The following is a 10,554-nucleotide window of genomic DNA, read 5'->3' as shown; positions in this document are numbered from 1 at the left end:
GGGCGCGGTCACGCGTGGAGTGCGGCGGGGCGCCGCGCCCTTCGTCCCCGTGCCCTGCAGCGGGCGGGTGCTGCGGGCGGGACTGTCACGGCACGCGGCGGGGCCGCGTCCCCCCTGCGGGGCCACGCACACGGAGAGCCGGGAAGGAGTGCGGGGCAGCCCCGGGGCCGCGGAGCCCTCCGGAGAGCCCCCGGGCGCTGGAACAGGGGCGCGGGCGGGGGGCACCGGGGGAGCAGCGAGGGCGAGGCCCGTCCTTTCCTCCAGTTTGGGTTTTGTTTTGATCCCCGTCGCGGCGAAGCCCGGAGACACCCACCCACGACGGGGATGTCGGCAGCCCTGGCTCGGGGCAGGCAGAGCCGGCGGCCAGACCGCAGCCTCGCCTCGCACGGGAGCCAAGAGATCGCGGCTATAGATAGTAACAGGGAAGCTGCAGCGGCAGCGTGTTTACAGCAACAAACAGAGCCCGCAGCGCAGTCTCCAAGCAGGAGCGTCACCCAGGCAGGCTGGGATCCTGCTGGCAGCCTCTCCCGCTCTTTGAGCTCATGGGCTAAATGCAGCGCCTGATGCCTCTGCCGCTGCCGCTGTTGCTGCGCGAGCAACCTCCGTTCTTAGAGATCTGGGCCACGGGGGCGGGAGAACTGGGCCAGCTGCTATTTCTGCGCTGCCCGTCAGCGCCGAGGGGACAGCCAAGGACTGCCGCAGCGCACGGCCCCGCCGTTCCCGGGCGAGGGGCCGTCGGGCCAGCGCTGCTCTCACCGGCTCAGGGCCTGCCAGAGCTGCTCCCTCCCTGGGACTGGCCCAGACCCCCGCCCCTCGCTCGGGCCAGCGCCCGGGCAGCCATCCTCGGCACTGCTGCAGGAGGGACGTGCGGCAAACAGGCGATGCCGTGACCCCACCGCCGCTGCCACATCCCTGGCAGGCCCAGGGGCAACGCACCACAAACCAGCTGGTGTCCCTCTGGCCAAACCGCACCTCCAAGGAAGTTTCTGGAAAGCAGGGGGGTACCTGCTCCACTGACAACCCCAAATGTTTTCGGGTGCCCGTGCAAACAGTGCATTGTTGTCATCTCTGCCGGTGACCCAGGGCACTCTGTTTGTACCAAACGGAAAGTGCCCAGGTGCTGCTGCACATCTCCAGCACGTGCCTCTGAGGCAAGGAAACAGAGAAACCGAAAACACATGACGTGGGTTTGTTATTTGCTCCAGACATGGGGTGCGCACGATGTCTCCACAGCTGGTGTGAAAAAAAAAAAAAAAGAGGAAGCAAGCGGTACCACAGGGCTGCACGCGGGCAAGGGAGGCACGAGCCCTCTGCCTGGGTCATGGCCATGGCCCCGCGTGGGCATCACGTGCACCCAGTGGGGATCTGGCCCTGGGTACCCAGGGGAACCCCTCTGCCTGCCCCCCAGCAAGCCGCTCCCTGTGCCCCAGCCCCAAGCATCACATGGGAACTTGTGCCCACTTCCAACCCCACCCTAAGCTAGGCTGTGACAGCCTGGGCTTGGGAAGTCACAGCAGAGAACTGCCCAAGGCACATGAGACAGTGCAACCCACACAGCCCACACCACCTCCTGGGGCAGGAGGCGGCTGTGCCCACATCTGGCTGTTCACTGGGGGAAAGTTCACCCTGCAGTGCGGCCCTTTGGCAGCCACCCGATAGCTCTGACCCATCCCTGCCTGCGGCACAAAGCACAGAGCGGCTCCACGGCTTGCTCTGTGCTATGGGCAGCATGGAGGGAACCCAGCAACGGGAACACCACAATGGGCAGCAAAGCATGCCCAAGCCATCAGACAATCCACGCAACCGCTGGAACACCCACTGCAGCACAGACTTGATGGGCTGTAATGCTGTCATTGCTGGTGCCCTTGCTCACAGCGTGTGCCCCCAGCACAGCACAAGGAATCCCCTCCACTTGCCTGGCTTGGGCAGAGGCTGTAGAGATCTGGAGCAGTCAAAATGGGAGAGCAGTGGTGGGGATGATGGGACGGTGATGGGTTATCCATCTCATCGGGCGGTTGAGCCCCAGTCATGCTGCAGCTGTGGCCCCGCCACCCAGCCTGGAAGCTGCCAGGAGGCTCCCACCTTTATTGCAGCTCGTACCCAAAGCAAATTATAAATAGTAATTAATAATCACAGCAGCTGGGTGTGTGACGGGGACATCCTGAAGAATAAACACTGTGAGTGGAGACATCCCGGCATCTTGTGGTCGCACAGCCCCATGCCATCAGCTGCCAATTACCACAGACTGTGCCACTGATCTCTCCCACCCGGCCCCATCACTCTGCCCGGCGCCTTTCCCTGCACCGTGCTGGCTGCACTGCTGGGCACCTGAGCCCATTCCAAGTGCTGACAAGGCTGCACCTTGCTCACAGACAGTGAAACTGAGTGGCACTTTGCCCATCACCATGCTGTCCTCTGCCCTTGGCTTGGACCCTTGGAAGCAGTGACCCCAGGAGCAGCATTTTATTGCCCAGAACATCTTAAGCACAAAGGTCCCCAGGCTCCTCGTGCTGCCTGCACAGAGCTGGAACAACGTGGCCCCTTATCTCCATGCCGTCTGGAAGGCTGGCAGGCGACAGGCGCGTCCCTCAGTTATTACCCCAGGGCACCGTTCCACCTCGAGAGGAGGGGAAAACACCTGGAACAAAGTGAGCAGACATCTGTGTAACTGCTTGGTATTTAGAAGTGAAGCCTCTGCAGTGAAAGCTCCTCTTCCCTGCAGGGCCAAGCGGTCATGGTGGTTACACAGGGGGCGAGGGGGCTGGGTAGGGCAGGGGCCCTGTGCGCTGCTGGCACCATGGCTCTGGAGGGAACTAGGACAAAGGCGGCGAAGGAGGAAGTACAGAGATCAAGCAGAAAAGGGAGGTTTTGCTTTGGGCGGAGAACAAACAAACCCGACCCAGGGAAAGGGACAGGATGTTGGGGATTGTTTGGCTCATCATAGAGAGAAACCCTCTAATTGTTTTGACTGGAGAGTGCTCTGGGGAATGGCTCAAGGGGACTTCCAGGACAAGGGATCACAAGGGTGAAGATAGCCTGGAGGGAGGCAAAAAGAGCCCGAGGCTTTGCCACTGCCTACTAAAGCAGCCCTGCTCTGGGGAAGGAAAGCCTCACATCACCTTCCCCAGCGCTACCTGGGTGCCAGAGAGCAGCACATCAAGGCTGCCCCGCAGGACAGCTGTCAGCTCAAACACAGACTCCTCGGGCCCAGAAAGACCTCAGCTCCCACGGCGTCTGGCTATTGCAGGGACAGAGACCCCAGGAATGAAGCACAAGAACAAGCAATGAGGGATTTGCCCTCCTCTGCCTGTAGGAGAAAACACGGGGAAAGCCCCAGGAAAGCGAGGTTCCTTTGGTGGTATTTAAGAAACGTATTTAAGAAACTGACTACAAAATTCAACATAATTATAAGGTTTGGGGTTAACAGCACCATTAAGAGACACATGCGAGTAGCCTGGCCTGTGATTTGATCCTCCCTGGGACCCTGGCTTGTTGTGCAGTTTGGCTTGGCTGGGGGGGTTGCTGCTGGGAGGGGAAACCTTTTGTGTGAACCTAGGTCAGTATCTGCATGACTGTAACAACTGCCAAGCACAGGAGACGTGCAGTTCGGCCGAGGCGCGCTGCTTGGTCCCTGCACAGCGAGCAGAAGCCCAAGTGCGGCTCGCCACTCCCTGCAGAGGACAGAGGCACTCGCCATTACCCAGGCACGTCTGTCCACAAGGTCAGACAGAAATACACCCCTACAGAACAGGCGGTAGGGCGCAGCTCGAGCCCCTCATAGGAGCCTGGCTGCTGGGCACCACCCATCCGGATTCCAAGAAGCAAGGCTTCCCCGGCCTTCCTCCGGGAACCGTGGGACTCCCGTCGGTCCGGGGGCACCCAGCGACCCTGCGGGGGAAGCCGCAGGCGCCCCACCTCTGGGTCAAGGCCCCCGTATCTGGCTACCCGCCCCGGGGCCCATCCAGGCCGCGGCGGAGCAGCGGGCGCAGCGGCGGGCCGGCAGCAGCACAACCGGACGAACCACCCGCTACCCCAACCCCGCCCCGCCGGGCCGGGCCCCCGCCCGCAGGCCCGAGGCAACGGCGGGGAGGGGCGGGGCCGCCGCTCTGTCCCCGCCCGTCGCCCCTCCCGGCCAATCCCGGCGCTGTTGCTGGGGCCGGGCCGACCGCCTGACGTTGCCCGGGAGACGGCGGAACGTTGAAAACACACAAACCTGTTGACGTCGGTGCGTGGTTTCCGTAGTAACGGACCGGCGACGTCATCGAGTTCCCCCCCCCCCCCCACTCCGGAGCTCGCGGGCGACGCAGGCGGCGGCGTCAGCCGCTGCGGGAGGGGCGGAGCTCCGTCTCCATGGCAGCGGGGGAGGGCGAGGTTCGGTCGCCATGGCAGCGGGAGCGGCTGTTGTTTGTTTGGGAGGCGGCGGCGGCCGAGGCGGGGCGACAGTTCGTGGCGGCCTCGCCTGCGCCGAGCGCTCTGCCCGGGCGGCCCCAGGCTCCCGGTAGGGCTTTCCCCCGCTTGGCTTGGCCCCGGGGCGGGAGAACCGCGGTGGCTCGGCCGCCTGGGGTCGGTGCACCCATGGATGGGGAGTTCACCCGGAGATGGAATGGCCGTCTCTCGGGGCTCCCGCGCTGTACTGGGGCTGGTACTGTGTCGGGGGAAATGGGCCTAGGGGTTAAACTAATCCTCCTGAAAAACTGTATTGATTTTTAACCCGGATCAGGTGTTCAGCCTGGCTGGCTGTGTGGCCTGGCAGCGGGCTGCAGCAGCTCTGTGGTACCCATCACCCAGCCTCTGCAGCATGGGTGTGAGCTATGTGGCCAAGAGAACCCTGGAAACAGAGCCACAAAATAAAAGGAAGAAACCAAACAGTGCTCTATAACTCACGACAGCCTTGCCGATGCTGTGCCCTCTCCTTCCCTCCCCTCCTTGTGTTGCCCTCTGCAAAGCCTTCCAGAGCTACCGGGCACACTTTGCCTCGTGCCCAGGTGTGGTGTTGCTCTAGGCGTTGTGCAGGTGCCCACCAGAGCCCAGGCTCCTTCATGGGCACTGAGCAGTTCCACTGGTGGCCCCCTCCCTGCCACAGGGTGCCAGGTGCCCTTCCCTCTGACATCAGCTTCCTCCCCTACATCACACAGCAACCAAAGCCCTCAGAGGCGAAGCCCTGGGCAGCGAAGGCCCGCCCACAGGCATTTCCCCAAGCACCTGGGCCAGGCGGGTGCTGACGCCAGTTAGGGTCTGCCCTGAGGCCCAAGCGCTGCATCGGCGCCGGGTGTTGCACAAGGAAAGCAGTAGGAGGGAAACACTGGGCTGCCCGACCACGGCAGCAGGCACCCCCGGGGCTGGGAACTCCCAGCACCCGCTCCTGCCCCGATCTGCTGAGGCCAGCAAACTGGAAAGCAGTTGCTGGCCCAGCCCTCACTAGCAGCCAGGCCGCTGTCACCACTGTTGGCTTTGCATCAGCTCTGTTTGTTTTGGCAGGTGGAGGGCAGCGGGTTCAACCCCAGCTGTTTTATGAGCTCTGGTTCCTGTCCTACACCCGTGTCTGCGAACATGGTGGTGTACACTGAGGATCCCCTCACCTTGCCGCCCGGGGCAGGAAAGGGTGGGGCTGCAATTAGTGTTTGCTTCCCAGGGGCAGGCCTGCGGTGCTGCCTTCTGGCAGGCCATCGCTGTGCGTGAGAAGAGCTCCACATGGTCATGGCTGCCATGTGGAAATGCAGAGGGTGGGTGGCCAATGGCAGGAGCGACGCTATGGTGGCTTGCAGTTAATTCACTGGGACTGGCTTGCAGGCAGTGGGGCTGTCAGCATAGGTGCTCGCTGGAGAGGCCAGTCAGTTTGGTGCCCTCTGCTCATTGCCTCCTGCCCCATCCCCGTCAGCTGGGTAGCTGTGCTGTGCCTTCTGTCTGTTGGTGATCCCAGATAGCTGCCATTTCACAGCCCTGCCAGCCAGAGAGCCTCACCCAGGGCAAAGGACAGGGCTCACCATGCAGCACCACTTCAAGCCCAGCCCTGCCCTGGCTGCTGGATCCTGAGCCCGCCCTGCCCTGTGGCATGTGGGCCAGCTGGGCTGTGACGTGGGAAGAGAGGCTGAGGGGGGATGGGGCACCCCACAGCTCTGATTCAGCAGTGCAGCCCGTCATCCCCCTGCAGCCCTCCTGCTCCAGCTGTGTATTTCCACCCCTTCCTTGTGCTGCCCACAGGTGGACAGGCCGCTGCCTGGCTGAAAACTGAGCACTTTCCTTTGCCAAGTTAGTTGCCAGCAAGGACAGCTGCCAGAGTCCCTTCCCAGGCCCAGACTTCAGCACTCCCCACACAAAGCTGCTGCTTTGTGCCACCTCAGCAGAAAACCCCTTGTTGCTGTCAGTTAGCACCTTGCCATTTGAGAAAGGTGAAATGGCTCACAGCGACGTCAGGAGGTGGCTGGGTGCCGTGCTAAAGGGCTGGGACAAGTGAGCCTGCAGCAGCCAGACCTGGGCCACCAAGGTGCTGGTAGCCGCCTGGGCCCATGTCAGCTGCCACAGGCCAGGTAAGTGCTGAGGAGTGTGGCACTGCCCTGCAGCCCAGCAGTGAGGGCAGCCCTAGAACAACATAACCTGGTCTCTTTTCTGCTAGATCAGCTCCGGGAACTGGCTTGCCACACAGGTACGTGTGCTGTTGTGCCAGTGCTATGGGGAGGACGTGAATGAGCGCTGAAGAGCTAGGATCTCTCAGACCACTTCAAAGAGCACCAACATGGTGTAACCATGGCCACACAGAAGCCCCAAGTTAATAGGGCAGAGCCTTTGTGAGGCCAGCCTGATGCTATTCTGCACCGAACTGCCTTGCTGTGACAGATGTTACTGAATGCTGGATTTGAGCTAGTGGGGGGCACAGTGATGCATTCCTCTCTCTTCTGCATATCTGGGCACATTTACAGTGGCAGACAGAGCTGACAGGGGACAGTGACCGGCTGCTTTGCCATTCCCATTTATCCAGATCCTGTAATATTTTCACTCTCAGAAGCATTTTAGTTTCTTCGTGCACCTCCTGTTCACTTAGTGCTGGTTCTGATGTTTTCAGTGGCCCCTGCATGGTGCATAGCAGCTTCACCCGAGGTGACACCACCAGGCCATGAGCTCACACAGCCAAGCCCTGCACTCAGGCTGAACCCACCCACCTTGCAGGCTGGGCTGCAGTCATTCTCCTTGCATGAACTTTTCCCTCCTTCCTCAACCCCCCCCCTCCCTTCCCCCGTCAAGGAGACTCTCTCCACTGTTACTGTTGTGAAACAGCTGAACTTCCTACTGGAGCGGTATCCCTGCCTGCCAACCCGTACCGGCCACTCACAGTGCCTGCAGCGCTCACATCCCTCTCTCCTCCTTGCTGACGTGCATGAATGCACGCTGCCACATGCATGCTTGGTGGTGGCTCCGGCTCCTGGTGGTTTCCCAGGGGCTCTCGAGATACTGCCCCAGGGAGTGCATGTTAAAGAGAAGTGACCTGGAAGCTGAAGAGCTGCTGCCGCCAGCATGGACTGGGGACATGCAGGGTGGTCCCAGTGCCCCACCGTGCAGCTCCACTGTTGTCTCTCCATGGGCACATGGTGTGATGAAGATGGCACAGCCCCACGCCCTGCAGGTTGACTTGCCCCGGCAGTGACTGTGTCAGGAGCGGAGGCTCAGCCGCCTTCCAGGGAGGTGACTCTTTAGGAAGTGAGTGCGTCCGGCAGTGCGGGAACTGTGTAGGAGCAAGGAGTGCCACAGCCTGACCTCAGGGGTCATTAGGGAGAAGGTGGCTGGAGGTGAAGTAGCTGCAGAGGGGAGCACAAGACTTCAGGGAGCTCACTGGGGAAAGCAGGGCTCAGCTGTTTTCAGGGGGGAATGGGATCAAGGGGGGCATGTTTGGAGCTAGGGAAGGGCACGAGTCATGGCTAATGGGCTGTTTGCAATTGCATCGTGACAAATCATAATTACTTTAGCTTCCAAATCCGCATTGTGCTAATAAATTTGCTGATTGCGCAAGAAACAAAAACGAGGCATTCCCCAACACTCCCTCCAGCGCATAACCCAGATGTTGGCAGACTTGCCTGCGCCAGAGAGGGGTGGAGAAGGGAGTCCCAGTCATGTTGCCTCTTTCCAAAAATTCCAAACCCAGCAAGTCTCTGGCCCCCTGTGCTTCCTCCCAGCCTCAGGCACTGGAGCATCACTGACAAAACCAGCAGATGAGCCAGGCTCGGCTCCCTGCGGTTGGGAAACAGGCTCTGCGTGGAGCTGGGGACTGGGATCACCCTATGCTGTACGTGACGTGAGGAAGCCGAGCTACTGGAGAAGCCCTGAGGATTGCACATTGGAGGTGCCGCTGCTGCTGCCACCTAACGGAGCCGCTCCTGTGCCACATGGGGGGACAGCGGCAGTGCCCATGCGGAGTGCTGCTGTGTGGGTAGTGCCTGTACCGCAGGCATCGGCACGGTGCGACCCGAGCACACGTCACACTTGTGAAAACCACACAGAAGAACAAACACCCCATCTCCCCGTACAGATGGTCACTTGTGAATCTCACTGCCACAGGCTCCCTCTGTAGGTGTGGGACACAGCAGGATGCTGCACACCTGGGGTACAGCTGGATGCCATGCATGTGACAGCTGGATGCCATGTGCGTGGCACATCTGGATGCTGTACACATGCACAGCTGCATGCCCCATGCATGAGTGCTGTGGGAACTGAGGCGAGCACTCGAGCTGGTGTTTGGTGGCAGCTGCGATGGGGAAAGCAAAGCAGCTCCTGAGCAATGCAGGTCATGGCAGGATGCTTTATATAACCCAGAGCCACAGAGAAAACCAAAATAGCTGCCTCCCCACTGCTCAGTTAGTCTCTTCCATCAAACGTGGATAAAATTAGAGCAGGCGGTGACGTGTACCTACGTCTGCACAGGGACTCCAGGGAGACAGAGGGAGACGGCTCAGGGCTCTGCCATCAGTGGCACATGCTGCCAGAGCTTTCAAGTAAAATCCACCTGCCAGGTTGATGTGTGGCTGCAGGGACAGATGTGTGGATGCAGAGGTGGTGGCAAAGGCCTGGCTTCAGGCCTCACCCCTTTTGGGGCAGCCTAAACACCTGGACACAGGCTGACCCTAAGCGAGGGGTGCTGGAGCAGGGGCATTTCTCCGAGAGCTTTTCATGTTCCTCCGTGAGCCAGCAGCCAGAGCTGCTGTCCCCTGGGGGTGACTCACATGGGCCAGCCCCACTGTGCCTCTTGTGGTATCAGTAGTGCTGATTCAGAAAGTGTGCCTGAGGCCCAGGCCCTCTGAGAAATGAACTGCAAAAAAGAACCAGACCAAAAAGCTAGGTGAGAGCCTGCAAAACTATCGCCAACATCTATGTTTATACACTCAGATAAGGCCTGAGCCCTTCACAAGAGAAACTGCAGTCGAGACTTTTATGGTTTGGTCTACTGATCTAAATGCAGAGAAAGGAGCCAAGAATGCAGCTGTCTGCCCTGCAGAGACATTGCCCCAGTCTGTGACCTTGGGCACATCTTTCCCTGATGTTCACGTGGATGTGTGGATGCTTCAGAATCCCACTCTCTTCTTGAGGGCTAATTTCATCCTCTTTTAGCTGACAGGGTAAGGATTTGGGAAGATGGGTTAGTTAATATTTGTTGAACACTCTGAAGGCAACAGCAGCTCTGGAGAAAGTCTCTATGTTAATTATTATTTACCGGAAAACAGCAACAAGAACAACAAAGGACAAAGGTTTAACATTCCTGGTCTGAGAAACATGTGCCCATTCGTGAAGTTAATTTACACCCCGTCCTCTGGAGTCCTGCCATCTTCCCCCACCTCTGTCACACAGCACACTGGGTACCTCTGCTCAGAGAGGTGGCTTCAATCCCGGCCAGCCCTGCAAGGCAGGCACCGCAGATATTTATAGCAGCACAGCAAGGAGCAAGCCAGGCAGCCACAGCAGCAGCTCCTCACTCTGGGATCAAAAATACCTCAAGGCACACACAGAGCAAATGAAATCTGTTCGTCTTCCACATGAGCTGCTGGTGTTGAATAGCTCAGTGGGGATGAAGGGAGAAATAGTGGGATGAGAGGAGGGTACCTGTTCTACATGGTGGATCCTTCCTCACACTGTCCTGCCTGGGAACTTGCCAAGCCCACCTGAGAGCCACTCGATTTTCTCAGGGGCATTCTTTGCTAAGTCTCTGTCTGCGCCTGTGCCTGTTATCTTATCTCACTGATGGCTGGGCTTCCTGAGGAATTATGCTGGAATCCAGGGGTCAAACAAGGCCGTGCAAAACAATCAGTATGTTGCTCTGTGCTCTGTTATCTATTTCTCCTTTGGTCTGTGTAAGACCAAGGGATATGTGTATGCACACAGGCACACTGGGGTTCAAGAAGTGGCATGTGATATTTTTGTGTACTCTGAGGCAGTTCGAAAGGGGTGTTTGGGAATCAAGAGTCTTCAAGTGACTGTATACCAAAGCCCACCTTCTGTGGGTTGGTGCTGAAGTCCATGTTACTTCTGCAGCACCCACAGCCCCTTGATTCAAAAGAGTGAACACAGGAAGCA

At 59.4% G+C, this 10,554-nt stretch overlaps 2 long non-coding RNA genes across 2 annotated transcripts; one reads left to right on the top strand and one right to left on the bottom strand.

Moving 5' to 3' along the window:
• LOC110401818 lies at positions 128 to 4,187 on the bottom strand. The gene is made up of 3 exons (XR_002440630.1): positions 3,916 to 4,187; positions 3,135 to 3,307; positions 128 to 2,638 (listed from the first exon to the last, which is right to left on the bottom strand). It is a non-coding gene; the product is annotated as an uncharacterized LOC110401818 (long non-coding RNA).
• On the top strand, positions 4,262 to 4,866 carry LOC110401819. The gene is made up of 2 exons (XR_002440631.1): positions 4,262 to 4,498; positions 4,721 to 4,866. It is a non-coding gene; the product is annotated as an uncharacterized LOC110401819 (long non-coding RNA).

Source organism: Numida meleagris, chromosome 6 (genome assembly GCF_002078875.1).
Source record: "Numida meleagris isolate 19003 breed g44 Domestic line chromosome 6, NumMel1.0, whole genome shotgun sequence".
In the NCBI taxonomy this organism is placed as follows: domain Eukaryota; kingdom Metazoa; phylum Chordata; class Aves; order Galliformes; family Numididae; genus Numida; species Numida meleagris.
This window is presented reverse-complemented; position numbering and strand designations above follow the sequence as displayed.